This window comes from Bos mutus, chromosome 11 (genome assembly GCF_027580195.1).
Source record: "Bos mutus isolate GX-2022 chromosome 11, NWIPB_WYAK_1.1, whole genome shotgun sequence".
NCBI lineage: Eukaryota > Metazoa > Chordata > Mammalia > Artiodactyla > Bovidae > Bos > Bos mutus.
The window spans coordinates 87,338,495-87,365,197 of NC_091627.1; the positions used below are offsets into that span (position 1 = coordinate 87,338,495).

At 41.6% G+C, this 26,703-nt stretch overlaps 1 protein-coding gene across 2 annotated transcripts in view; it reads right to left on the reverse strand.

Annotated features, from left to right (window-relative positions):
- VIT (vitrin) overlaps positions 1–25,688 on the reverse strand; it is a 125,032-nt gene extending 99,344 nt beyond the window's left edge. For both annotated transcript variants that reach the window (XM_070379737.1, XM_005901911.3), the window contains exon 1: positions 25,428–25,688. The gene's annotated coding sequence lies outside the window, so the exon portion shown is untranslated. The remainder of the gene's footprint in view (positions 1–25,427) is intronic.
- Positions 25,689–26,703: the final 1,015 nt, after the last annotated feature.

Genomic DNA, 26,703 nt, shown 5'->3' on the forward strand with positions numbered 1-26,703 from the left:
GAAAGCACAGTGGATACAAAGATGCTATTGGTCTGTAGGGGTTCCAACTTCTCTTAAGGCTATGAGGAAACCTTAGGTTTATTCATACCACCATTAACTGAATGAATACTGTGCACACTATATTGTCTAGAATCTGCACAGTAAGCAAAGTAGCAGATTTTATGATCCCTGTTAAACAAATGAGGAAACTAAGGCTTAGAAAGGTAAATTAGAGGTTACACACATGGTAACCAGGCCGTGAGTAGGATTAGAACGGAGGTGGCGGTAGGTGGGAAGGATCTACCCTGGGCTTAGGCCATATGGAAGAATATGGTCTGTAGAGAATTTAAAGACTTAAAGTTGGTCTGCTCTTTATTATCCTTATAAACTAGCAATTCTAAACAATGTCAGTGATAAAGCTCTCCTCCTCTCTGGGGCAGATGGCCCCACTATACTCACTCCCCAACCCCTCACCCCCCGCCTGCCACTGCTGAGTGGCTTTTAGGTTTTAGCTGGCATTCATAACTCTACCCCCTGCTATGTCCACTGGTGTGCTAGGAAACTTGCTGTCTGGAAAAGAAGCTCTGATTTAAAGCATTTGTCAATTTCTGTGGCATAAATCCTCCCACCGTGGGTGATTTTGAAGTCACCAAAGTGATGTCACTGCCTGGAGATTTGGAAAGAGAGAAACACAATCTGGTACTAGCTAAGTCTAGAGCAAGCATATAATTAATATGTAGATACACTTCTGTGCAGAGTTTATTAACAAAAAGCAATTATTAGATTATAGCTAGGGTAGTAATACAAACACTTGATACTATCAACTTAAAACTGTTAGTTGAAAGGCTTTATTACAAACAAATTAGGCAGCAAGAGTAACCTCAAGCAGAACTGTCCCTTTGCTAATTTCCAGCAACAGCTGTAATGTGTTAAATTTCCCAATTAAGGTAGTTGACCACTAGCTAAGTAAAAGGAAAATGTTTTTTTCCTTCAAAATAGAAATAATCATACACTGTATATGATTGGCAATTTGATACTTAATTAGCTGGGTCATATTTTGGAAATAATGTGATAACAAGTCAAATTTTTTTTTTTTGTCTTTTACTAGTTTGAGAAACTGCAGATCAGCTCACATGTTTCCTGTTGGGATAAATGCAGTGTATTAATCTGCTTCCTGACCCACCTAACTAGCTTCACCAATTGGCTGTTGTCATCTGGCACTGGACTTTAAAAATTTTTTTTAATTTATTTATTTTTTCATTGAAGGATAATTGCTTTACAATATTGTGTTGGTTACTGCCATACATCCACATGAATCAGCCAAGATATACATATGTCCCCTTCCCCTCCCACTTGAATCTCCCTCCCACCTCCCACCCCATGCCGCTCCTCCAGGTTGTCACAGAGCACACTGGTCTGAGCGCCCTGAGTCATGCAGCAAATCCCCACTGTATCTGTTTGACAAATGGTCATTTCTATGTTTCCACGCCGCCCTCTCCATCCGTCCCACCCTCTCCCTCCCACAGTGTGCTCACAGGTCTGTTTTCTGTCTGCCTCTCCACTGCCGCTCTGCAAAAGGGTTCGTCAGTACCCTAGATTCCATATATATGTATTAATATACTATATTTGCTTTTCTCTTTTTCACTTCACTTTGTATAATAGGCTCTAGGTTCATTCACCTCATTAGAACTGATTCAAGTGTATTCCTTTTTATAGCTGAGTAATATTCCTTGTGTATATGTACCACAACTTTGTCCAGTCATCTGTCAGTGTACCTCTAGGTTCCTTTGTCTGTGAGTCATTCTAGATTTCTCTTTCTCTTGTCCTGCGCATCTTTTCCATCAACCAAGACTGTTGGCTCTACATTCATAATTTGTCCAGACTCTAACCGCTTCATCCTATATTTACCATTGCCATCTGGTCCAGGCCATGCCCCCTTTCACCTGGATTAAAGCAATTAGCCTCCTAACTAGGGTGTTTCCTTCTTCCTCTGCAACCTGAAGTCCACACAGCCGCCACGGTGATCCTCTTCAAAGCAAATCAGGTCACGGCATTCCTCAGATCAAAACTTCTGTGGTTCTCTATCTTAGAAGAAAAGCGAAAATCCAGGCAAATGGCTCAGGACCCCATGAGATTTGGCTGCCTTTGGCCCTCTGACCTCTCTTCCCTCCATTCTCCTTCTCACTTACTAAGCTCTGGGCACATCTCTCCCTTCAGGGTCTCTGCACTTACTGTTAACTCTACCTGGATACCTTTCCCCCAGATCAGAACAGGGTTTACTCCCTTATTTCTTTCAGGTCTTTGCTAAATGTTATCTTCTCCTGAGATTTTCCCTAATCACTCACCTTAAAATTGCAATCCCTCTCCCACTCACCATCAAGTGGTACACCCTACCAAGTGGTGCCAGTGGTAAAGAATTCACCAGCCAATGCAAGACACACAAGTTCAGTCCGTGAGTTGGAGAGATCCCCTGGAGAAGGAAATGGCAACCCACTCCAGTATCCTTGGCTGGAAAACTCCCATGGACAGAGGAGCCTGGCAGGCCATAGTCCATGGGGTCCCAAGAGTTGGACATGACTGAGTACCACCAAGCATCATCCTTTCCCTATTATCTTTTTTTTTTTTTTCAGTCACTTACCACCTCTGACATACTCTGTACTTTGCTTATTGTATTTGTTTATTGTTTGTGTTCCCCACTGGAATGCAAGCTCCATGAAGGCAGGAATTTTTATTTGATCTTTTATGGGCTCGATAAATATATTGAATCCATGAGTGAATAGTTAGGGCTCTTTCTTTTCCCAAGGAAATAAAGAAAGGAAACAAAACGAAGACAATCTGTGACTACTCTAAAAGCTACTGAATTGTATACTTCAGAGGTGTATTTTATGACATGTGGATTATATTTCAATAAGCATTGTTAATAGTCAACAAACTTAAAGGGAAGATGGGATTGCAGAGAAAGGGGCCTGCAGATCTGTCCTACAACTTAAGAAGACACGATAGACCTGACCTTCACACAAAGGGGTGGATGGATTAAAAAACAACAGGATTCCAGGAAACATACTAACCCCCGAGGAAATATCCCGCAAGTGCTGACTCATCAGTAATGCACCGCAACCAGAATCATCTGGTCCCTTAGAATCAGAATGTGCTGAGGTTTCTTTCTTACCACTGCATTTTCTCTCTTTCCTTGGTTCATTTACTTACACATTTCAAGTATAAATATGCCTTTTGAAACATGTGAAAAAAATGCAAACCCTTTCTTAGCCTTTACAGAAACGAGATAAGGATGACCACCAGTATTGTTGAACAGTTTCTGCAGGCAGTTCAGTGTGACGGAGCTGTGAGGTACACAGTGATGTTGGAACCTTACTATCTCATGTGCTCACCAGGTTTCTAACAAAAACAGAACAATAGAGGTTTCCAAAAGAATGAGTTACTGATTCATAGATTTATAAATTGTGAGATGTAGTATAGAGTTCTGAATATGAAGTTCCGGTAAGGTAAAGGAAGGCTGATTGTGAGATAAAAGTATGCATAAATAGAGTAGCCAGCCAATTTAATTAACTCTCTTGCTGCCTAGAATTAGAAAACAGCTGATTATTGGTAATAAATAATAATGCCATCTTATTTTGTATGGTTCTTCAGTGTTTTTCCTCCATTTTTAAAAAAGTATGGTAAAATACAAAAACATGAAATTTATCTTAACCATATTTAAGTGTACCCTTCAGCAATATGAAATACATCCATAAAATGCTATCATCACCATTATCCATCTTAAGACTTCTTTTTGTCTATAAAATTGAAACTCCAGATCCATTAAACAGTAACTCCCCATTCTCCTGGAAATTACCATTTTAGTTTCTGGCTCTATGATTTTGACTATTCTAAGTACCTCATATATAGTATTTTCTTCTTGTGACTAGCCTATTTCAAATAGCATAATGTTCTTAAGGTTCACTCATATTGTAGCGCATGTCAGAATTTCTTTCCTTTTTTAGGCTGAATAATATATACCATATTTTCCTCATCTATTTATCTGCTGATGGACACATGGGTTGCTTGTGTGTTTTAGTTATTGTGAATAAAGTTGCTATGTACATGGATGTAAGAATATTTCTTTGAGACCCTGTCTTCAATTCTTTTGTGTCTCTACCCAGAAATGAAATTGTTGGATCATATGGTAATTATATTTTTAATTTTTTTGTGGAAACTCCATACTGTTTTCCAGAGTGGCTGTATTACTTTACATTCCCACTAATATTGTACAAAGGTTCTAGTGTTTCCACATTTTCCCAGCCCTTATTATTTTCTGTTTCTTTCGATAGTAGTAGTGGTAGTGGTAGTTGCTTAGTCGTGTCCGACTCTTGGAGACCCCACGGACTGTAGCCCATCAGGGTCCTCTGTCTATGTGATTCTCCAAGCAAGAATACTGGAGTGGGTTGCCATTCCCTTCTCCAGAGAATGTTTGCGACCAAGGGATTGAATCCAGGTCTCCTATATTGCAGGCAGATTCTTTACTACATGAGCTACAGGGAAGTCATCCTAATTGGTGTTAGATGGTATCTCATTGTAGTTTTGATTTGCATTTCTCTAATGATTAGTGATGTTGAACATCTTTTCATGTGCTTATTGGCCATTTGTATATCTTCTTTGGAGAAATGTCTGTCTGAGTCCTTTGCCCAGTTTTTGATTAGATTGTGTTTTGATTGTTGTTGAATTTTAGAAGTTTTTCTATACTTTCTGGATATTAATCCCTTATCAGATATATGATTTGTGAATATTTTTTATAAATAAATAAATTTATATTTAATATCATAAAACAAACCCAATGTTGTGATGCTCTTGTCCTGTGTTTTCTTTTAAGAGTTTTATAGTTTTAGGTCTTACATTTAGATCTTTGATCCACTTGAGTTAATTTTTGTATATGGTATTTGGTAAGGGTCCAAGTTTTTTCTTTTGTGTATGTATATCAACTTTTCCTGGCACCATTTGTTGGAGAGACTGCCTTTTCCCCATTGAATGATCTTGGCAAGAAAATCATTTAACCACATATGTGAGGGTTAATTTGGGGCTCTATGTTCTGTTCCATTGGTATGTATGTCTGTATTTATGCTAGTCCTACAGCCCTTCTTTTCTTTTTCAAGATTGCTTTAGATATTTGGGGTCCTTCAATATTCCGTGTACATTTTTGTATTTTTTTTTCATTTCAGCAAAAAGTATCATTGGGATTTTGATAGTGCATTAAATCTGTAGATTGCTTTGAATAGAACTGATGTCTTAACAATGCCAAGTCTTCTAATTCACGAACATGTGATGCTCCTACTTGTTTATACCTTCTTTAGTTTCTTTCAGTAATTAATGTTCTATAGAGTTCATTGTCGGAGAAGGTAATGGCACCCCACTCCAGTATTCTTGCTTGGAAAATCCCATGGGCGGAGGAGCCTGGTAGGCTGCAGTCCATGGGGTTACTAAGAGTCAGACACGACTGAGCGACTTCACTTTCACTTTTTACTTTCATGCATTGGAGAAGGAAATGGCAACCCACTCCAGTGTTCTTGCCTGGAGAATCCCAGGGACGGGGGAGCCTGGTGGGCTGCTGTCTATGGGGTCGCACAGAGTCGGACACGATTGAAGTGACTTAGCAGCAGCAGCAGCAGCAGAGTTCATTGTACAAGTCTTTTACCTCCTTGATTAAGTTTAATTCCTAAGTATTTTATTCTTTTTGTTACTACTGTAAATGGAATTGTTTCCTTAATTTCTTTTTCTGATTGTTCATTGTTAATGTATAAAAATGCAACTGACTTTTGTGTGTTGATGTTGAAGCCTACTACTTTGCTGAATTCATTTATTAGTTTTACAATTCTGTTGTGGAATCCTTAGGATTTTCTACATGCATGATCACATTATCTGCAAACAGAGACAATTTTATTTCTTCCTTTCCATGTGCATAGGTTAAAGTGGATGGTATTTTTACTTATTTTTCTTGCCTAATTGCTCTGGCTAGAACTTCCAGTACTGTGTTGAATAGAAGTAGTGAAAGCAGGTGTCTTTGCCCTTCTCCTGACCTTAGAGGGAACGCCTTTAGTCTTTCACCATTGAGCATAACATCTGTTGTGCATTTTTCATGAATGGCTTTTATTAGGATGATGCTGCTTTCTCCTCTACCTAGTTTTTTGGGCATTTTTATCATGAAATGGTGTTGAATTTTGTCAGGAGTTTTTTCTGCTTCAATTGCAATGATTGTGTGGTATTTTTCTCCTTCATTCTGTTAACATGGCATATTACATTAATTGATTCTTGTGTATGTAACCATCCTTGCATTATAGGAATAAATCCAATTTGGTTATGGTGTATAGTTACCTTAATATGCTAGTGAATTCAGTTTGCTAATATTTTGTTGAGGATTTTTTGCAATCAGTATTCATAAGAGATATTGTATTGATATGGGAAACTGTGCTTTCCTTTTCTTGTAGCATCTTTGGTTTGGTATCCAGGTAATGGTGGCCTCATAGGATGAATTAAAAGTGAAAGTGAAGTCGCTCAGTTGTGTCCGACTCTTTGCGACCCCATGGACTGTAGCCTACCAGGCTCCTCCATCCATGGGATTTTCCAGGCAATAGTCCTGGAGTGGATTGTGATTTCCTTCTCCAGGGCATCTTCCCAACCCAGGTCTCCCGTATTGTAGACAGACGCTTTACCGTCTGAGCCACCAGGGAAGTCATAAGATGAATTAAAAGTGCCCTGTAATTTTCAATTTTTAGAAAAAGTTTGAGAAGAATTGGTATTAGTTCTTCTTTAAATGTTTAGTAGAGCTCACTAGTGAAATCATCAGGTCCACAGCTTTTCTTTGTTGTAAGATTTTTGATTACTGATTCATTCTCCTTACTAGTTATAGATCATTCAGATTTTCTATTCATAATTTAGTCTCAGTAGGCTTTGTGTTTTTAGGAATTTGTTCATTTCATCTAGATTATCCAATTTGTTGGTGTACAGTTACTCATGAAAAAAGTTAAAGTGTTAGTTGCTCAATTGTGTCTGACTCATTGTGACCCCATGGACTGTAGCCCATTAGGAATTTCTGTCCATGAAATTCTCCAGGCAAGAATACTGGAGTGGATAGCTATTCCCTTTTCCACGGGATCTTCCTGACCCAGGGATTGAACCTGAGTCTCCTACATTGCAGGTGGATTTTTTACCATCTGAGCCACCAGGGAAGCCCAGTTGTTCATAGTACTCTCATAATTTTTTTTTTACCTTATTTATTTTTAACTGAAGGATAATTGCTTTACAGTATTGTGTTGGTTTCTACCAAACATCAACATGAATCAGGTTTACCCATGTCCCCTCCCACTTGAGCATTTCTCCCACCTCCCTCCCCATCCCACCCCTCTAATCTTTTTAATTTTAGTAACAGTGGTTGCTTCAGGGAAAGAGAACTGGGTGATCAGAGATAGGAGCGAGTTTTACAGTTTTGTTCTGTTCAAATCTTTAAACTATGCACATAATGTTAATAAAAGAAATTGATAAAATGATCTCTCTTGGGAAGACTTAACATATACAGACAGTGTTGATACCAAATGAGAAGCTACAGTAACTTCCAAACCCTCTCCTTGCTTTTTTGCTCCAGATCACCTTTCCTTCTGGTTAGAAAGGATCACCTTCCTAAAACACAGCTCTCACTATGCATTAGCCTCTTCAGAATTCTTCTTCACAGTCCACTCATCCTCTGCAGAATAAAGCCCAAATTCCTTAATGAACTTTTCATGAAATGGCCCAACTTATAGTCCTTTGCAAACCATCTCACTGCGATTCTCTTCTGTAATCCTCTCCTTTGACCCTAGTACACCCCAGACTTTTGGTCCTTTCTCTACACCTTGCGCACCGGTGTCTTAGCTCATGCTCTTATTACTGTTCTTTTTGGAATATGTCACCACCCCTCATCTGCCTCTCACAAGCCTGTTCAGTTTTCACGGTTTGCTCATGGGCCACTTCTATTTAAATCTTCCGAATTTCCTGAAATCATAATTCATCTTCATTCATGCATGCATTTAATCATTTAAAAAAAAAAGTCATGTGTGTACCCTATGCTCAGCAGAGAGGAAGAAGGGTCAGGTTTTATCAAGTTGCTTTAAGTCTTCTAGAAAAAAACTATTGCATTTATCATAACTAGCATTAACTGAGCACATACTAAGTGCCAGTAATGTATTAACTCATTTAATCTTCACAACAACCCAACAAAGCGGGGGCTATTTCTTGCCTTAATTTGAAAGGTAAAGAATTGAGAGCGCACAAAGGTTAAGTACTTTGCCCAAGGGTCAGAAGCCTGGAAAGAGGAGGAGCTGGAATTCAAACCAGGCATTCTGAGTGCAGAGGTCTAGTATTTCATTTCACTACTTGCCATAGATATTTCATAATAAGCAAGTGCACTTCCTTCCTCTACATTCTGATTTGGTTGGTCTGAGTTGAAATCAATATTGTTTTAAAGTTCCCCAGGTGACTTCGCTGTGCAACCAGAATTCAGAACTTCTGCTCTCGGGGATATGGTGATGGCATAAAGGGTAGATGATTTAAATAGCCCTGGGGCATGAGGATTCTGAAAGAGGCTTCAATTAGTTTAACTGGAGATTGGAAAACAATGAGGGGTGAGGGAAGGACAGGACAGGAGACAGAGGAGCTTCAGGAACTGGGAGCTGCTGGGCCAGGATGGGAGAGGAGTCAGACTGTTAGAGAGGAAAGAAGGGGCCATGTCAGCCTTGAATGTCATGCCTGAAGAATGTGGAATTGATCCTTTAGGCAATAGGGAGACAAGGAAGGCTTAAAAATTATTTTTGCATTCATCATTTTTAATAAGCCCCCTCGAGGCTTTCACAAGCCACTCACTTGAAGAAAATCTGCCCTGGTGGATATGGAGGATTTATGTAAGGCTAGTGTTTGTCTGATCTATGATGCTGCATGGGGAGCACCTAACAATGCCCTTTGTTCACAAGGCAGAAAGAACCAGTGTTCATTTGGAAACATTTAATAGTTATGAGAGGCTTGTGCTATATTTTCAAAATGCCAAAAATCCCTTGAGGACAGACATCTCTGAGGGGGGAGGCCACATCTGCAACCTTGCTTTCTCCCTCTCTGCCTGATATAAAGCCTCAGGCACTGTCAGTGGTGTGGGTTGATCTGGTGAGGATGGAAAAAGGAAGGCTGGCACTAAGAGGGCCTTTACAATGGGGAGGTGGCCTCAGCCTGCATATAAAAGTTTGTACAGATCGTATTCCTTTGGACTAAGCCCATAACACTGCATTTCCTGTTGCCATGACATCAGTGGTCACTGTTACAAACCTGAGGATTCTGTGAAGAAAGAGAACGAGCTAGAGAGGATAGCAGTTTTTCTTATTTCCCTTCTTGTTCCAGTTCTATCATTCTTTTATCTCAAGGAAATGCCTAAAGAAAAGTGCAAGTCAATCAGGCAAGGAAGGTAGGGAAAATTTTGCTTTTTCTCAATACCTTGGCTCCTAAGGATGTGCCAGACTCCTTGAAGATGTGCTTAGAATCTGAGTCAAGCTGTCTGGACTGGACACTGTTGGTTGCCTAGCAGAGTACGTGCTTCCTGGCTTCCTCCTTCCTAACACAACCCCAACTTGATAAAGGGAGTAAATGCCGCCAGAGGGCTCCAAGGAAGCTGGTCCATGCCCAGCTTCTGTTGTGGATCTGACTCCAAGACTATTCCAAGGATGATTCCATATATGTATATATGCCACCATGCTGGTGATTGCTTCAGGACTGTACGCTTGAGCCCATCAGCACAGGGCCCTCGCCAGTTGACCATGACTACTCAAGGGGTGGGCTGTGTCCCAAGCTGAATCAGACCAATAGAAAGGGAAAACTTAAATTCTGTGTTTTTCAGGATGAGGTTACCTCTCTTGCTGGAAATGAATAAGGGGGTGTGTTGTTACCAGTATGCTGGCAGCCATGTTGTGACCATGAGGCATGTTAGACTGAGGAAAAAGCCAGCACAAAAAGGAGGAAGGCAGCCAAATGAATCAGAGAAATGGAGCTGGATCTCTGATTGTCTCGTGCCTGGAGGCTGGGCCTACCTCTGGACCAGCTATTTTGTGAGATAACAAATTTCCCTTTTTGGGGGGTTTGTGGCTGAAAGGTTATTCCTGACTGCTTTCTAACTCACGGTGCCTGGCCATTCAGTGAATTCAACTAGGGAAGACTGTAATGATATAGGTTTATATCAGTTTATATCAGAATCTGCAGAGTGTTTTCTCAAAACTGTCTCATCCAAACCACCTAAGATCTTCTTGAGGCAGTAGATAGACATTAGTTAGTTCAGTTGCTCAATCGTGTCCGACTCTTTGTGACCCCATGAATCACAGTACGCCAGGCCTCCCTGTCCATCACCAATTCCTGGAGTTCACTCAGACTCATGTCCATCTAGCCATCTCATCCTCTGTCGTCCCCTTCTCCTCCTGCCCCCAATCCCTCCCAGCATCAGAGTCTTTTCCAATGAGTCAGCTCTTCGCATGAGGTGGCCAAAGTATTGGAGTTTCAGCTTCAGCATCAGTCCTTCCAATGAACATCCAGGACTGATCTCCTTCAGAATAGACTGGTTGGATCTCCTTGCAGTCCAAGGGACTCGCAAGCGTCTTCTCCAACACCACTGTTCAAAAGCATCAATTCTTTGGTGCTCAGCCTTCTTCACAGTCCAACTCTCACATCCATACATGACCACAGGAAAAACCATAGCCTTGACTAGACGGACCTTTGTTGGCAAAGTAATGTCTCTGCTTTTGAATATGCTATCTAGGTTGGTCATAACTCTCCTTCCAAGGAGTAAGCGTCTTTTAATTTCATGGCTGCAATCACCATCTGCAGTGATTTTGGAGCCCCCAGAAATAAAGTCTGACACTGTTTCCACTGTTTCCCCATCTATTTGCCATGAAGGGATGGGACCAGAAGCCATGATCTTAGTTTTCTGAATGTTGAGCTTTAAGCCAACTTTTTCACTCTCCTCTTTCACTTTCACCAAGAGGCTCTTTAGTTCCTCTTCACTTTCTGCCATAAGGGTGGTGTCATCTGCATATCTGAGGTTATTGTTATTTCTCCCAGCAATCTTGATTCCAGCTTGTGCTTCATCGAGCCCAGCGTTTCTCATGATGTACTCTGCATATAAATTAAATAAGCAGGGTGACAATATACAGCCTTGCTGTAGTTCTTTTCCTATTTGGAACCAGTCTGTTGTTCCATGTCCAGTTCTAACTGTTGCTTCCTGATCTGCATACAGGTTTCTCAAGAGGCAGGTCAGGTAGTCTGTTATTCCCATCCCTTTCAGAATTTTCCACAGTTTATTGTGACATTATCATTCCTATAATTCAGAGCAGTGAAGTGACTTGCCTAAGGTCACACAGCTCATATCCAAGAACCGTGGCAGCCACTGAGAAAGAAAAACATGGTCTGCATGCCTGGGATGTTCTGGGAAGAAAAATGGGAGAAGACCTTGAAATCATGCTGTCAGAACGTCCCGGTAGAGTTCCTGATGTACTCATGACCATGGTTCATGACAAGGGGTAATTTGGCCCCCAGTGAAGATTTGTCAAAGTTTGAAGACATTTTTGGTTGTCACAACTTGGGGCAGAGATGCTATTGACATCTAGTGGGTAGAGACCAGGGAAGCTGCTGAAGATCCTACAGCATGCACGACAACCTCCACAACAAAGAATTATTCAGGGACTTCCCCGGTGGTCCAGTGGTTAAGAATTCACTTTGCAATGCAGGAGAGGAAGGTTTGATCCCTGGTTGGAGAACTAAGATCCTACATGCCGCAGAGCAACTAAGCCCATGAGCAGCAACTACTGAGCTCACGCAGCACAACAAAAGATCCCACATGACACAGCTAAGACCCCACCCAGCCGAATAAATAACTGCTAAAAAAGAGAATTGTTCAGCCCGACATGCCAATAGTGTCAGGGTTGAGAAACCCTGATTTAAGAGAATGTTCATTTTTTCAGTGTATGTATCAGAATCTTACACTTACTGATGTTCCAATCTAGGAATTTTCCGTAAATATTATAGGTACTTTTTTTTGATGGTTAAAGTGTATGCTACTCAAGGTCCCTTTTCCAAGATCATTTTTGATCACTACATCGTTCAGGGAAAATCCTAAAGCAAAGATATTCACCTCGGGAAGCTGAGTGGATTAAGATGCTCTTATGCATGTGTTTGATAATTGATGTATGCCTATGCCATGAGATTCATTGATCCATGTGGCATGTTTCTACATGTCACAGAACCTAAAAGGGAAAGCCCATCCCGGTGCGTGTGTTTCAGACCATCATTTTGTACCTCGTTAAGAACCTGACATATGGTAATGCTTACCACATCCACAAAGGCTTCGACCAATAGTGATTTCCAGTGAGGCTGCAAACAGTAATTACGTTTCTGAAGTGGTAGTTTAGATCTTATATTGCCAGTGGGAAAAAATACTAGTTTGCAGGCATGCCCCCAAATGAGCTCTAAAGAACTCCTTCCAAGAGTTATTTATCCTCTGTAATGGAAGGGGGCAGGAAGCGCAGTAAATCTGGAGGGGGATGGGCAGAGGACCTCAGTAAAAGGCCAGGTGGTCCATGACTGCTCCTTGTAGTTACTCTGGAAACTGTTCTCGCTTTAAATGGTTCTCATAGAAGCTCTGGAAGACAAGTTTCTCTCATCAGCAGCATCTTTACCTAATGCATTTGACACTGTGGATTAGCCCTCTTCCTCCCAGCAAGTTCTCTCCCCTGGGCTCTGAGGTTTGTGGTTTGCCAAGGGGCTGTCCACTGTTGAATCTGGAGCTGGGTATTTGGTTCAGTCCAACTGGGATCCCCAGGGCCTTAACTGGCCCAAACGCTCTGTGCTTTTTTGGTCCGCCTTCGATTCTGAGGCCCAGAAAAACATTTTTGGGTCTGGCACAGCCTTCCAGCTGAGGTAGGAAGATGAGGGTGTGTCTGCAAGGTCCGTAGTATTTTGCTGTCGGCCTCTTGGTAAAGATGGGTTAGTCTCAGATGACAGGGTCCAGTTCTCTGGCTGCGACCATGAGGCAGGCATGGGGCCGCAGGTCCCAGTGCATTCCTGAATTCCAGCAACCAGAGGCTTGGGGAGAGCGGGGGATGTGGAGGAGGACTGGGACTGAGGCTGAGCTATTGATGGCTCTGAGGGATTAAGTCCAGATATTGGTGGGGACCAGCAGAAGAAAGAGAGTCATTTAGAAGCAGGAGACCCAGCTCTCCAAGGGGAGCCATGTGGCCTCGTGCTCCAGAGGTCCCCTGGGCCCATTCCCCGCTCTGTCCACTGTGGCTGAGCTGCCTGGTGGCCTGGACGTGGGACTGGTCCTTTGTTCCTCTTGAAGGAAAGTTTTGGAAGCTTACAGTCCACTCTAATAATAATAATATTGTGTTGAATGCTCCCCATATGTTATACATTGCACTGGTGTGATCTTATTTATTATGGTGATCCCATCAGGTCTCTACTATTGTACCCATTTTTCAGGGTAGGAAATTGAGGCTCAGAGAACTTGAGCAAGCAATCAAACTTTAGTGAGCTGTAAGTAAGTTATGGAATAAGTATGTAACAGAATCCAGGCCCCAAACACTTAACCCCACTCACTACCCCCATGTTACCATCAAAAGATGGTTTTCCCTTCCTTTTTGTCTTGATACATCTATCCTAGGCTTTTTGAAATACTCTGTGGACAATAGCTTAGAGGCACACTGTGAAATACATACATTTGTGACAAAACAATCTTAGTTGTGAGGATTAAGAGATTTTTTTTGTTGTTGTTTGAGGGTCATATTTGGACCTGAACTCACACACAGCTTTCTCCTTCTCACAAATGTTATTTAGGGTAAAGTGATGCACCAGGCGTATTTTTAAGTTTAACCAGGCATAACACACCCATCTAAATAAACATTTGAGAGTATTGTAATTGGCCGTGTAATGGGATGTTAAAATGGGATGAGCCTTTGTCTAAGTTTCAGCTGAAACCAAGTGCCAACTACTTCCCTGTTCCTAAGTGGTCTCTTTGCAGCATCTCTCGCCATTGCCTGAGTGGGTGAAAGCAGGGAGACCACTGGCTCCCTTTCTGCATCTGGGGAGGCAGAGGAGATGGGAACATGCCAACAGCTATTCCTAAAGAAACCCTGCTCTCTAATCTCCAGCTACCCTCTTGGCTTCTACAACCACCTGTGTTGTCTGGAGTGGGGCAGATAGCCAGGATCCTGGTTTTTGGTTACCTCCTTTGGAAGTCCAGCTTGCATGCCCAGTGACCAGTTGAAATGACTGAGTAGTTGTGTCCCATGGACTTGAGGGCACAGTGGACTCCTGATTAAGACAGAGAGGGAATAGTTCATGGCAAACAAGACTACCTGTGTGAGAGTCAGCCCGGGGTGGCTCTAGGTGCCTCCCAAGCCGGGTCCAGGGAGGGCTCGGGAAAGGGCAGCAGAAAGCCACGGCACATCGCTCTCCAGCTGCCCAGTGGCAGGGGGAGGAGCTGTAAGCCCCCAGCCAGAGCAAACTCATGTGAAATGACATCTGGGAACCACAGACAAGGGGTCACTAGAAAAGTCAGGGGCATTTTCAAAGAACCCATAGAAATGCTCCCATGGGGACAAGAAACAGTGGCACATGCCTGCCAAGCCCAGGGAACCTGGATGCCAACTCATAACAGTGCCAGCTAGTGAGGCCCTCTGTCACCTTTATCTTTCCTGTCTGTGCCCTCTTCAACTCTGGAACTGAAGAAACTGCCATTAGCAGTCAAGGGCAAGAGCGGTAAAGATCCAGTGCAGAGAAAGAGAATGCAAGCCTGCCCTTTCCCACTGCAGAAAGCAAGCCTGAGATGGGGGATGAAATTGTGAATGCCATTTGCAAGTTTTTAAGTATTACCTGAGTATCACCTCCACATTAATGACTGAACTGAGATTGTTGGCAGGTGTAATGTAGACAAGCTCTTTTAAAACACTCTGAGCATGGGACCTACTCACATTTCATCCAGGGCAGAGGCAGGAACTGTCCACAGACGGTGTGTGAGTGGGCATTTGGGGGTGTCTGGGTAAAATCTGGGAGCATTAGGATGGTACCCTCTGTGTCTGCTTTCCAAAGGACACCTTGGATCTCACCTCTTTTCTTCCTCCCCTAGCCTGCTCCCAAGGGTAGTCCAACCTCAGGGCCTTTGCATTTACTCTTCCCCGCTTCCCCCCTGCCTTCACCTCTCTCTCATTTTAAACGTCCCTTTATCAGACATTTATTGAACCACACGTTGCAAATCATCACTGCTCTGTCCAGCCCCCTTATCCCACCTTCTGAAGCTTTTTTTTCACACCCCTTATCACCCCCAGACTTAGACCTCTTATGTCTATTTATCATGTGGTCCCAGGTTGGCAGCTCTAGGAGAATGGAGACTGTTTTGTTCACTGTTCTTCCCAAGCACATAGAAATGTGCATGGTACATGGCAGTAATCCAATAAATATTTGTTTTGCTGTCATTGAATAGCTCTGCTTCCCCAGATTCCTTTTATTGTTCAGAGTACAGATCTATTCACGATATTCTAAAAGTGAATCTGGTCTGGACAAGTTGACTTGTACCTTTATGTCCCAAGCATGTTTTCTCTGTCTGGGATATAAAGGGGCCCAGAGGACAGATTCACTTCTCACTGAGATGCCAGTGACCTGATCCCTTGGAAACTGTACATTGGGTGTCCCCAAAGGAATAGTTTTTTTCCCCCCTTTTTATTTCTGAGAAGAAAAAAATGCAGACACAGAATTCCTTCTCCCCATAGCCCGAAGGGTGATTTTTATGAATTTTTACCACATGTCCACACAAAACTTTAGCCTTTCTCTCACTGTGGGAAAGAATTTGAGCAATTTTTACTAGAGTCTTGTCAAGGTAGAGACCCTTATCAGGGAAAATGATTTTCTGAAGCAGCCTGAATTGTAAGGCAGTACGATTCTTTCTTGATATTGATTAAAAAAAAATTGGAGTATAGTTGCTTTACATTGCTACGTCAGTTTCTGCTGTACAGCAAAGTGAATCAGCCGTATATAGATCTCCCCTCTTTCTTGGATTTCCTCCCATTTAGGCCACTACAGGCCACTGAGTAGCGTTCCCTGTGCAATACTGTAAGTTCTCATTAGTTATCTATTTTATAAGTAGAAGTGTATACATGCCGGTCCCAATCTCCCAATTCATTCCCCTGCCTTTGCCTTTTGGTGTCCATACATTTATTCTCTATGTCTGTGTTTCTGTTTCTGTTTTGCAAATAAGATCACCTATGCCGTTTTTCTAGATTGCACTTATGTGTGTTAATAATTGATACTTTGATTCTTTCTGTGACTCGTTACCAGTTTAACGCTAGAATGAAGATAAAGGATACCTTTTGGGAACTGGCTACTCAAAGAACTTGATAATGAGGTCTGCTCCTTGGCCTTGCCCCTGAGAGTCTTCCCAACACACCAGAAAAGTGATTCGTAAGTCAGAAAATTATTTAAGAGTGACAGAAACAAAAACCCTGTCTTCCTAACAGCTTTTCCCTGTGACTTCCTGACCTCCACTCCATTCCATCAGTATTACTGGGGAGTCTATATTTACAGTGAGGAATGACTTTCTTAGAAATTAGACTTGGCTTGAAAATTATATTTTTAGGGATGGCAAAATTAATTTGGTGCAGTGATAGAAAAACCAAGACCATGTATAATTGTTACCTGGTAGACTGATGATGTGAGCTCTGAAACTAGAATGCTTGGGTTTGAAGTTGAGCATCATCGTGTACCGGCTGTGTGACATTGGATAACGTACTTCTCAGTGCCTCAGTTTTCTGATCTGTATAATGGGACTCATAACCACCTATCTCCTATGGTAGCTGTTAGGATTAAATGAGTTGACAGATGAAGAGGGCTTAGAACAGTGCCTGGTACACGAGACTGACTCTCTAAGTGTTGGCAGTATTTATTGTTGTTGGGGTGATGGTTAATCATGATTACTATTATCATCAACATTCTCCTAACCATCCTCCTACAAAACATGGCCCATTCAGGCTTTAGGATTTAGCAGAGGTAAAGCCACCAGTTGAATGTCTCTCAGTAAGATTCAACAAATTTGTTGTTGTTCAGTTGCTAAGTTGTGTCTGACTCTTTGCGACCCCATGCACTGCAGCATGCCAGGCTTCCCTGTCCTTCACTATCCCAGAGTTTGCTCAGATTCATGTCCATTGAGTCGATGATGCCATCTAACCATCTCATCCTCTGCCACCCTCTTCTCCTTTTGCCTTCGGTCTTTCTCAACATCAGGGTCTTTTCCAATGAGTTGTCTCTTCACATCAGGTGGCCAAAGTATTGGAGTTTCAGCTTCAGCATCAGTCTTTCCAATGAATATTCAGGGTTGATTTCCTTTAGGATTGACTGGTTTGATCTCCTTGATGTCCAAGGGACTCTCAAGAGTCTTCTCCAGCACCACAATTCAAAAAGCATCAATTTGGTGCTCAGCCTTCTTTATGGTCCAACTCTTACATCCATACATGACTACTGGAAAGACCATAGCTTTGACTAAACAGACTTTTGTGACAGAGTGATATCTCTGCTTTTTAGTACACTGTCTAGGTTGTCATAGCTTTCCTTCCAAGGAGCAAGTGTCTTTTAATTTCATGGCTGTAATCACCATCCACAGTGATTTTGAAGCCCAAGAAAATACAGTTTTTCACTGTTTCCATTTTTTCCCCATCTATTTGCCATGAAGTGATGGGACTTGATGCCATGATCTTAGGTTTTTGAATATTGAGTTTTAAGCCAGTTTTTTCATTATCCTCTTTCATCCTCATCAACAGGCTCCTTAGTTCCTCCTCTGCCGTTAGAGTGGTGTCATCTGCATATCTGAGGTGATTGATATTTCCCCTGGCAATCTTGATTCCAGCTTGTGATTCATCCAGCCTGACATATTGCATGATGTACTTTGCATTTAAGTTAAAGAAACAGGGTGACAATATATAGCCTTGTCATACTCCTTTCCCAATTTTGAACCAATCAGTTGTTCCATGTCCAGTTCTAACTGTTGCTTCTTGATCTGCATACAGGTTTCTCAGGAGGCAGGTAAGGTGGTCTTGTATTTCAATCTCTTTAAGAATTTTCCACAGTTTGTTGAGATCTACACTGTCAAAGGCTTTTACATAGTGAATAAAGCAGAAGAAGGTGCTTTTTCTGGAATTCTCTTGCTTTCTCTATGATCCAACGAATGTTGGTCTCTGGTTCCTCTGCCTTTTCTAAACCCAGCTTGTACATCTGGAAGTTCTCGGTTCATGCACTGCTGAAGCCTAACTTGAAGGATTTTGAGCATAACCTTACTAGTGAAATGAGCATAATTATATGGGAGTTTGAACATTCTTTGGCATTGCCCTTCTTTGGGATGGGATGAAAACTGACCTTTTCCAGTCCTGTGGCCACTGCTGAGTTTTCCAAATTTGCTGGCTTATTGAATGCAGCACTTTCATGGCGTCATCTTTTAGGATTTTAAATAGCTCAGCTAGAATTTATCGCCTCCACTAGCCTTGTTTGTAGTAATGCTCCCTAAGGCTCATTTGACTTCAGACTCCAGGATGTCAGGCTCTAGGTGAATGACCACACTATCATGATTATCTGGGTCATAAATACCTTTTTTGTATAGTTCTGCTGTGTATTCTTGCCACTTCTTTTTAATTTCTTCTGCTTCTGTTAGGTCTTTACCATTTCTGTTCTTCATTATGCACATCCTTACATGAAATATTCCCTTCATCTCTCCAATTTTCTTGAAGAGATCTCTAGTCTTTCCCATTGTATTTTTTTCCTCTACTTCTTTACACTGTTCATACAAGAAGGCCTTCTTTTCTTGCTCTTCTCTGGAGTTCTGCATTAAGTTGGGTATATCTTTCCTTTTCTCCCTTGCTTTTTGCTCTTCTTCTTTCCTCAGCCATGTGTAAAGCCTCTTTGGACACTTTGCCTTCTTAGATTTCTTTTTCTTGGGGATGGTTTTGGTCACTGCCTCCTGTACAATGTTATGAACCTCTGTCCATAGTTCTTCAGACACTCTGTCTGCTAGATCTAATCCCTTGAACCTATTCATCACCTCCACTATATAATCATAAGTGATTTGATTTAGGTCATACCTACCTGAATGGCCTAGTGATTTTCCCCACGTTTTTCGATTTAAACCTGAACTTTGCAAAAAGGAGCTGATGATCTGAGCCACAGCTCCAGGTCTTGTTTTTGCTCCAGGTCTTGCTTTGATAGAGTTTCTCCATCTTCTGCTGCAAAAAATATAATCAATCTGATTTTGGTATTGACCATTTGGTGATGTCTATGTTTAGAGTTGTGTTGCTGGAAAAGGGTGTTTGCTATGACCAGTGTATCCTCTTGACAAAACTCTGTTAGATTTTGTCCTGTTTCATCTTATACTCCAAGGCCAAACTTGCCTGTTACTCTAGGTATCTCTTGACTTCCTATTTTTGCATTCCAGTCCGCTATGAAAAGCGGTGAAAAGGATGTCTTTTTTTTGATGTTAGTTCTAGAAGGTCTTGTAGGTCTTTATAGAACTGTTCAGCTTCAGCTTCTTTGGCATCGGTAGTTGGGGCATAGACTTGGATTACTGTGATATTGAATGGTTTGCCTTGGAAACGAACAGAGATCATTCTGTCATTTTTGAAATTGTACCCAAGTACTGCATTTTGAACTCTTTTGTTGACAAGAGGAATAATCCATTTCTTCTAAAGGATTCTTGCCCACAGTAGTAGATATAATGGTCATTTGAATTAAATTCACCCATTCCCATTCATTTTAGTTCACTGATTTCTAAGATGTCACTGTTCACTCTTGCCATCTTCTGCTTGACCACATATAATTTACCTTGATTCATGGACCTAATATTCCAGGTTCCTATGCAGTATTGTTCTTTACAGCTTCGTCCTTTACTTTCATCACCAGCCTTTGGTCCAACTGTCTCATTCTTTCTGGAGCTATTAGTAGTTGCCCTCTGCTCTTTCCCAGTAGCATAGTGGACTTAGTGGGGGGCTTGTCTTCTGGCATCATATCTTTTTGCCTTATCATACTGTTCATGGGGTTCTCATGGCAAGAATACTGGAGTGGTCTGCTATTCCCTCCTCCAGTGGAACACATTTGTCAGAACTCTCCACTATGACCCATCTGTCTTGGAGGGCCCTGCATGGCATGGCTCATAGCTTCATTGAGTTATGCAAGCCTCTTTGCCATGATAAGACTGTGTTCCATGAAGGGGCTGCCAAAGTTTGATTTTAGGATCCTTGGTGAAGGAATTGTGACCATAATTGGGCTGAACTCTGCTAGAGCCCCAGACAGGGGGCAATTCTGTAGTTTTGTTCCTGCTTTCTCTGCTCAGAGATTTGTAGGGATCTTTAGCCCAGTCTCATGAAAATCTAGATGACTGTCAGACAATAGGCTCAATCAAATGGCTAAGGAATGTTATCTAGCATTCTTAAAAAGAATTGAAAAAGCATCTTGCAAAGTGACAGTGAAGCAATGTGTGCTGTGCAGTCGCTTCAGTCATGTCTGACTCTTTGCAACCCTACGCACTGTAGCCTGCCAGACTCCTCTATCCATGGGATTCTCCAGACAGAAGTACTGGAGTGGGTTGCCATGCCCTCCTCCAGGGGATCTTCCCAACCCAAGGATCAAACGTCTCTTATGTCTCTTGCATTGGCAGGTAGGTTCTTCAACTAGCGCCACCTGGGAAGCCCCGACACTGATGCAGACATGGGCCTAAATATTTTTGTAAGCTATAAGACCAAAATCAAACACAGCAAAATATTCTCTAAGCTGAATGTAAATCAAATGAATTTTTGCTCTGCTTTGTTTCGAGACCCTGGCTTGTGAATTTGACTCAGGAAGGATTCTGGCATCTCAGTTCCCCTTTCTCCCTCAGGGTATAAGCACCAGAGGAATGCAAGAGCGGATTCCAGTCACAACATCTGCTGGTGGGGGATTTGCTCTTTGCAGGTTGCCACACGATGTGCCGCTTTTATGGGTCTCAACTCCAAGCATCGCCTGGTGCCTGCTGCGCGCATTTTCCAGGCAGCCCGGAGCATTTCCGATGGGCGATCTCTCAGGATTTCTTTAAGGCTTGCAGTCTGTTAAGTGGAAAAGTTTTCTAGTTGATTAAAAACAAATTCTGAATCCAGTTTCCACAACTGTGTGTTTTTTGGTAACCATAGGAAAATGCAGTCAACAAGACTGAAATAGTCTGTGCTCTATTGAGAATGCAATTTTGGCCCTTCACCTCCTGGTCTGTAAAAAAGAACTCACCTAGATGGTCTCAGATTAACTTCAATTTGTGTGTGTGTGTGTGTGTGTGTGTGTGTGTTTTAGTTAAAATTCCCATTGGGTTCTTTGTCAATCTTCTCTGTCCCTTGCTGGGCTTCTTATTTTGTTCTCCTGATTTGGTGTCAGTTACTGGAGGTTTACTGTGTTTCTTTGTGGCAGCGTATTTCTCTGATTCTTCACGATGCCCATAGCCTTCTGTGGATATCTATGCATCTGAAGAAGCAATCATCTCTTTCCAACTTCATGGACTGACTTCTGTAAGGAAAGACCTTCGCCTGCGAGAAGGGGCACACGGGAGTGTACTGTGACCCGTCTAATGGTGCAGGGCTCTAAGTATGGGGGTTGTATTAGCTCTAGGTCCAAGGAGATGTGATAGCTTGACAGCTCAGGCCACAGCATCAACAGCATCAACAACATCGTGGTCCCTGGAGAGGAGGGCAGAGGATCCACAGTGGCTGCAAGGGCTGTGGGAGGCCTCAGTGACACCTTTAGAGGCTGGGGATCAGGACAGGCAGTAGCTGTGGCTTGAGCCAGGAGTGTGCATACACTGGGTTGTGGGATCAGCTGTCTGTAGGGTTGAGAGCCAGGGTTGGTAGCAAGGGCTAGGGCCAATCTTGGGTGCAGGGCCCCTGTCACTGCAGGATCGCCCTATGGGGTGTGCACAGCAGTACAAGCTGGTGAAGGGAGTTGGGCTGGAGGGGCATAGGTGCATAGCTGGAGGAACTAGTAGCAGGAGAACCCCGCAGTCCAGGCCAATGTAGGAATCAGGCCCTGGCTGTCTGTGTGCAGTCCTGTGCCTTAATGAAACTTTAAGAGCTGGCACTATCAGAAAGCCATTTCCGATGGGGAGACACGACTGGCCCTGGTTTCTCATTCATTTCTTGCCCCATTCTCTGCCTGAGCAGAAGCCACCTGCACAGGGAGCTTTCATGTCTGTAGAAACTAGCAAATTCTCTGTGCACTTCTCTCTCTCAGTGTGTATGTGTTCAGGGAGCCAGGAATTTTACCACCTTCTGCAAGCCACAGTGAGACACGTTTTGGCAGCCAGAAGGGGACCTTTGGGGTTTCTCAAAATACACACATCACAGAATGGCTGTACCTCTCTTGATTTAATATTTGTTGAAATATTGATTAGTTCAGATCTCCTGCAAGATAGCAAGAAATTTCTAATAATTGAAAAAAAATTTTTGGCTGTATCACATGGCATTTGGAATTTTAGTTCCCTGATCAGGGATCAAACCTGTACCCCCTGCGTTGGAAGCACAGAATCTTAACTGCTGGACCATCAGGGAAGTCCCAAATTTCTATTAATTGTATTAAGATCACATAGTTCCACATATCTATTTGCTTACTACATCCAAAGAGCTAATGTTTAAGTTTGAAGAGGATTGCAAATGATTTGTTTAACAGCTGATTTAAGTTCTTCATTCCAGTCCCATACCATAAAAAATTACTTGCTAACATTTGGGTACTGACCAAGCTACAACAACTTGTACCAGCTACAAGTTGAAGTTTTTTTGCCACAACCTTATGAGGTAACCATTAATAGTAGACTCTTTTTACAGATGAGAAAACTGAGGCCAGAAGGTTTACAAAATTTGCCAAAGGTAACATATTTAAGAAGTGTCAGAACCTCCTGCCTGACAAGCCCCTTCAGGATCCATAGCGTAGGAGGGCCACTTGGCCTTCACTTTACCTAAATTTAGATATTTGACATTATCGCCACATGAGGTCATACAGTCATAGAAATGCACCAGAGAACTGAAAGAAGTCTGAACCACACTGTCCTCTATGGAAATATAAGTGTAAATATACATCTGCATATATTTATTTATACACATAGGATTATACATACACACATACATGTATACACACTGGATTATATTTCATTAGCATAAAGTTATATTGCTTTTCATTTTTGAGTGTGTTGAAGTCTTTAGTTAGGTGAGCACAGACATTTTCAATATATTGTAGGTTCCATTACCCTGTTTTGATTTTGTATCAATAGTATACAGGAAGTCTCAACAGTGAAATTGGTCTGGCCATGTCTTAACATTGAAGATATTCCAGTGCATTGGAACCTTAGGATTAGGAAGGCAATTTCGTCACTTCTTTTGTGAGGAAATGGAGACACAGAGATGTTGAGTAAAGTCCCCAAGGTCACACAGCTAGAAAGCCCTTCCACTGACAGAGCAGTGAGCTCTGTCCTGCACCCACTGCTCTTGATCCCTGGCTCGTGCCTCCAAACTAGCAAGGAGAGGCTAAGTTGCACATGTGGACATTGTTGTAGGAACATCCTAGAGGTCACGAAACATTTATTTCACAACCAGTGACTCCCTCCCATGCATTGTATTATTTTTTTTTTTAATATTTGTGAAGAAAGGTTCCATTTCTTTAGAACTTTTCACATTTCAAAACCCTTTTAAAACTGAGAATCAATATTGAACCCCATAGCCATCCTGGGAGGGGCTGTATGCAGGCATTGCTTTTTCTTTTTTTTCAGATGGAAAAACAAAAGTCAAAAACTACACACCTTTCTCAAGATAACACCACTAAACAGGGACAGAGCTGTGACTGTAATCTGGGCTCCTGGCTTGGGACACGGCACTGAACCACACCGCTTTCCTGTCTAGCAGTATGTCTTACAGGAATTACAGATGGGCACAGCACAGCATTTTTGTTCTCCTGATGCTATTCATAAACCATTCTCAAACCCAGTGTATTTTCACTGAAAGAAACTATTCTTCATGTGATCAACAACTTGGCAAAAAAGATAATTAGATCGTCTAAACGCTATTCATAAAGTAAACGCTACGTCAGGATAGATATTAAGCACTTTCAAAGTTCCTACCGTATTTCCTTTCAGGGGTGAGGTATAAGATATATTTAAATGAAGCTTAGTCTGGGAAACCAGCATATTGCAATTAAAAATGCAGCCCTTGTAGTCTTGCAATTCTTTGTCTAAAGTCTTTCAACAAAAGAGGGTATTTTAATTCAATAAATAAAAGACAGGCACTTCCAGCTTTCCTATGGGGGAGTAGCTACCGCTTGTAGTTCACACATGCACAACAGAGAAAATACACAAACAAATAGTATTTGATTTTTCTTGGCTACAGGCTATTTTCATCTTTCAAGAGACCAAGGGAAAAACAACCTTAGAACGTTACCACCAAAACTTCCAAATTTATTGCAACACAACGTAATGGCAAAATGCTATTTTCTTGGCGCTCACATTTTTGAATAACCACCATGGCCAAAAATGCCGGGTTTTATATTTACTATAAACCCAAAGAAAATCTTGAATTCCACTCTCAAAGCTGGGATGGCAAAGATGCCGTGGGTTGTTCAGAGCAAACCATCGCGTCTAATTATTCAATCTTATCCTCTCTGTTTAACCCGAGCTTGAGGCATTTATTTCATGTTTATACTAGTTTAACACAAATCATGCTTGAAAGAGATTTCGTATCCTGTTTCCCTATGTAAAGTTGGGCTACAATAGAAGACTTAACAATGCCGGCTGTTTCTTGGGCTTATCAGTTAAAGAAACACTAAACCTAAGAAAATACTTCCAGTGTAAACAAGACACAAAATCACACATGTAGCCACATTCCTCCAAGATCTGTCTGAATAGAGAAAAGTATAGATCTACTCTGAATAATTTCTGTTTTAACTTAGCATCAATATGCCTGTATCTGCTTTTCCTTCATTGTTATAAGCAATTTGTTCTGCTGCTATTGTATTCCACATAGGAAGTAAGGTATAATGTGGAGTAATAATAGATTTAAACGTACTTTAAAGTTCTGCACAAACATTATACTTTTCAGCTAATTTTAACCACAATTAAGTTAGTTTAAAGGATACAGTGAAAATCTTGTTCTAACCTTACCTCAGCACAATTTATTTAGAGTTGATATACATATATTAGTTGTTTTCAAGGATGTCAGTTACCATTCAATTCTCTGAGACTGAAATTTGTATAGACTGATTACTTGGTCAAGGGATGTATTCTAGTTTCTTAATGATAAATATATTTTCATGTTTTTGTAACAAGAAATGGAAAGCAAACTATCTAAATAAAGTAACAATTTGTTAGAACATACCTTGTTTGAAGAAAGCAAATTTTTTTCAAAACTTTTCCACCACAGAGAACGGATATCCCTTTTTCCTTAAGCTTTTCTGCATCACAGATCCCATCCAAATTATTCTAAAGAAGAAACAAGAAGAGGTCCAAGCACCTTTTCTCTTCTGAGAAGAGCTAATCAAACATTCCTATCAAACTCTCAGCACTTTGAAAAGCACATTTTACACTACACACACACACAGACACACACACACACACTCACTCTCACACTCACACACACTGCTTCTCACACTGGTTTTAGTACTGAATTAGGCGGTCCTCTTTTAAATTTCCACTCCCACTTTTTTTTTTTTTTGGGGTAAGGATTTCTAAATATTCTTTCTAGCCCAAAGCACACATTTCCAGCAAGCAAATTCTACAATTAAAAATTCTATAAAGTAGCAGAGAAGCACCTAGATAAGATGGAAAAATTTTAAGTATACTTTAAAATTGACTTAAGCAGGGCAATTATATTTTCTCTTTCTTTTTCAAATGCTGGCAAACAGCTGGATTAAATTGCATAAAGAAATAAAACTGTACAAACAGTACTGAGCTGGTTCTATTGGACTCTCACTTTTGGAGTAGAAATAATTTTCCTACATGTTAAAGCTGTTTTTTGGTTTAGTTCACTTCGGTTCTTTTTGCATTTTGGCAAGTTTAATGAAGTGGCTGTAGTCTATGCTTCTGGGAACAGGACACAAGATAATAACAGTGGGAAGCAAAACCTGACTCATGTTTCAAAAAAACAAATGATGGATAGCTCACAGCATAAGTGCAATCTGCAGGGTTTTAGTTATTTACATATTAGTGTCATCAATTAAATCGAAGGGATTCAGGCCCAAAACATATATGAGTATATCACAGCATCTTAAAAACAGACCATAAAAAAGTACATCTGACACTCCTGGAGATTCAGATGTTTATCAGTCTGACAGCTTCTTCTCTTCAGCTAGGGTGGGAGGGAGCCCAGGGCCGGTCCTCTGGCTGCCTGGGACTGTGCACTCACCCAGCCCTGCCAAGGAGGAGAATCTTCCCCACTAAGGACCCCTGGGGATTGCTCGGCTTTGAATCTTTTCCTGCCATTTGGTTCTGCATTTTCTCAATCCTGGGGAATTCCCTGGCAGCCCAGTGGCTAAGACTCTGCACTTCCACTGCAAGGGGCATGGCTTTGATCCCAGGGCAGGAAACTAAAATCCCGTGCGCTGCACAGCACGGCCAAAACATTAAAAAAAAAAATTCTTGATTCTATTTCTTCT